Source organism: Coturnix japonica, chromosome 3 (assembly GCF_001577835.2).
Source record: "Coturnix japonica isolate 7356 chromosome 3, Coturnix japonica 2.1, whole genome shotgun sequence".
NCBI lineage: Eukaryota > Metazoa > Chordata > Aves > Galliformes > Phasianidae > Coturnix > Coturnix japonica.
In genome coordinates this window covers 41,793,453-41,796,866 of record NC_029518.1, presented here as the reverse complement: position 1 = coordinate 41,796,866, position 3,414 = coordinate 41,793,453, and the positions used below count along the sequence as shown (strand labels likewise).

At 40.9% G+C, this 3,414-nt stretch overlaps 1 long non-coding RNA gene across 1 annotated transcript; it reads left to right on the top strand.

Annotated features, from left to right (window-relative positions):
* The first annotated feature begins 283 nt into the window (after positions 1-283).
* On the top strand, positions 284-2,925 carry LOC107311537. Its single transcript, XR_001554128.1, has 4 exons — positions 284-330; positions 882-973; positions 1,073-1,176; positions 1,671-2,925. It is a non-coding gene; the product is annotated as an uncharacterized LOC107311537 (long non-coding RNA).
* Positions 2,926-3,414: the final 489 nt, after the last annotated feature.

Below are 3,414 nucleotides of genomic sequence, written 5' to 3'. Positions count from 1 at the left end.
CTAATGACCAGAAGGATGAAGGCAAACCTCTATATTGAATATACATCTGTTCTTATGTCTCCCAGAAGGAACAGGAAGGCCTCTCCTAACTTTTTCAGTAAGATTCTCTTGGGTATCTGAAGGGGCAATGCTGAGTCATGGCTTGAAGCAGTGATTGAGCACCTGGTGGGAAGGCAGGGCTAACTCATGGGAGCTCAGGTGCATGCATATATTGCCCCTGAGTGACCAGAATGGGTGGAGTTAGGATACACCCCATACCTCATTTAAGGGTTGGCAGTGGAGGCTAAGGTTTCTTGCTGGAGGTACCTGTCTGTGTGAGGCCTTCTAAGGGTATGCAGTTGGTTGTGCTGCTTTTTGGGTTTGTTTTTTTCCCCTTCTTTCCTCCTCTGTTCCTGTGGCTATAAAAAGACTGTTGTGGTTTAGCCTGGCAGGTGGCTTAGCACCATGTGGTCCTTTGCTTGCTTCCCTATTCCTGGTGAGGTGGGAGAGAGGATTGGGCAAGTAAGGAAGTGGATCTCGTAGGCTGAGATAAAACTATCTGCTAAGACCGAGAAGAGGATCATAGTTGTGAGAAATATATATATGAACATGTATAACAAGTGATGTGCAAGCAATTGTTGACCATCCCTTGACCAATGCCCAACTAACTCCCAAACAGCAGAAGAGATAGTGATTTGCACTCTCGCCCCCTTCAAAACTCCTCTTGCATAATGTCAGTGTAGTATAGAATATTCCTTTTGCCAGTTTAAGTCAGATGTCGTGATTCTGTTCCCTCCCAGCTCCTTGGGCCCCTTGCTGAGAATGGCCTTGGCTCTGTACAGCCCTGCTTAGCAGCATCTATAAAAATCAGTGTGTTGTCAACATCATTGTTTTTCTCCTAGAACCAAAGCAGCGTCACACCAGATGTTCTGAAGAAAGCAATTCAATTCCAGATGAAACTGAGACAAAGGCCTACTGTTTTCATTTTTACTGTGTATGTGAAAATTCAGAGTGCTGCAGATAATCGAAGTGTGGGGATTTATAGTCAGTTAAAATAAATATGGTGATTCTTCCTTTTAAAAATCTGCTGCAGGCAGGTAAACAGTTTTGCATACAAATCAGAGATGATGATCTCTTGCTTCCAAGAAGAAAGTGACTGGCAAGAGACAGAAGGAATGAGAACAAGAGCCGGAGAAGGTGGGTAGGGGTTATTGCATGAATGGTGGCTTCACGCGAAGAATACAAAGCAGAGCTGCTGTAGAGCTTTATTGTGTTCAACAGTTTTATTGTGTAGCTGTTCAAGGCTGGGTACAGCCCTGGGTACTTCCAGGCCACTCACCTCCTGTAGCTACCTTGGGCTGTATTCAGTGCCCAGACTGAAGCTGCTGTGTACCCTCTCTCTGGGGCTCAGAATCTTACTGCTGTGTGCCAAATGGGAAAGCTTACATTTCCTTTTGCAGACTGAGATCAGCCATCCAAAGTCAACGCCAGCATCCAACCTCAGGCATGAAGTAATGCAGCATCACCAGGGTTGTTAGCTGCCCTCGGGGTTGCTGGCCAGGCAGTCATATCTCCTGGCACTGCTTAAAGTACAAAAATGTTTTTCACTCCAAGAATGCACCATCCAGTTTTGCATCCACTCTCAAAAAAGAAGTATGTTGGGTGAGCTTTTTTTTTTTTTTTTTTTTCAGGGGAGCTCTAGAGGAGAATGTGGATGAACCCAGCATCTTTGTAGCGGTAGATGCTAGATGCTTTCAGAAAAGCTTTGACTGTGGGACTCCATGAAATTAATTTTGTTGGGAGACTTCACAGGAATGCAGAATTAGACTTGTCATCTTGCTTCTCTAAGGTCATATAGATGACTAATATCACACCTTAAAACACATCATTTTTATTTTCTAATTAAGAAAAAACACCTTGGTTAATTGCTTATTTTCAGGTATAACATATAGTCAGTAACGCTAATTGCTGCATCTGTTTATGTGAAGGTGACATTAGTAACAGGAAGGTGTAGAAATAAAAGAAAAAATGATAAAGGAAACTCATACTAACAATAAAATCAAATTGTAATCTCATTTCCTTGAGGGAAAAGATCTTGCATGGAAAGTGCAGGTACCATCAAAACAACAACAACAACAACAAAAATATCATTTAATTGTTCTGTTTTCATGATTCTAAAACACTATGATGTGAATATATACATATCTCTATTTTCGTTAGGAATAATACTCAATTATACATGCAAGGATGCTTTGGACTGTACAGTTGAGCATATATAAGCTTTTTATAGAGCCCATGAATTATTAGAAAGTCTTGTCACACCATGTTGGAGTCTGCTGTATCCATAGAAATGCTCCGTGTCCTGATCAGAAGCAGCACAATCTCAGTGTGAAATAAAAGACAACAACTGTGAATAATAATACGGCTGTGGTAGAAGCCCAGGCATAAACAGCACATAAATGTAAATCGGGGGTTGCAGTCTGTAGGTACAGACAAGGCAATTGGGAAGCAAAGGCTTACTTTTTCAGCCTTAAAGACAGCCGTGAAAAGCACTGTGATTTTATTAAAATTAGAAATATGTCTATGTCTTTTTCCTTTTAATCATTCGCTTTTTAGTTCAGTCATGTAATGCCTTGTTCATATCTGTTCTCAGTTATTAAAAGACTTCTATCTGAAGAGGTTCTAAAAGCCCAAGGGTTTGCCTTAAATACATACTTAATACTAAATAAAATTGAAGCAGAATATCTACAGTCCCTCATTTTTGTACCTAATATGTACAAAGCACCACTTAGTAAAAGGAAGCTAGGGGCTGAAGGGCAATTATGGGTTCAATTGCTCGTGTTACACTCAGTTTTACACTGGTATCAACAGTATTACATTTGTCTGCTCTATACCGTGTCATAAAGACTTTTCAAAGTACTTGGAGAAAGCATTTTCATTGCTGTAAACATCAGGACAGGAAGCTGCTGTCTCCAAATAGGTAACAGTTTCTTTAACATCAGAATTTCTGTGCGCTCTACACAGACAGACCTTGCAGAGATGTTGACAAGTCATGGCCCTTTAGAAGTCAAAAGATGTTGGTGCGGCTGCTGTGCTGTATTTTGGTGCCTTCCATTACAATTATCTCCAAGATGGATACCAAGAATCACTTTCTACTGTTAAATCCACCCTGTGTAGCACTTAATCCAGGGGCACCTACAAAATGAGAGCTGATGTGCAAGGCAAGGCATCCTTTAATTTAAAGTTATCAAGTACCAAAATTGAGAGTTAAGTCTAGATGAGATAAATCTGCTCATATATATCCCAGGTCAGCAGGTGCAGAAAACTCTGGACCAACTAAAGATGTCACACAGAAAGCCATTGGCAGGGCGAGAAGAGTGCACAAATAATTTACTGAGTTTTCATCCACTGAAGTAGTGTGTCCTCTTTTAAAAT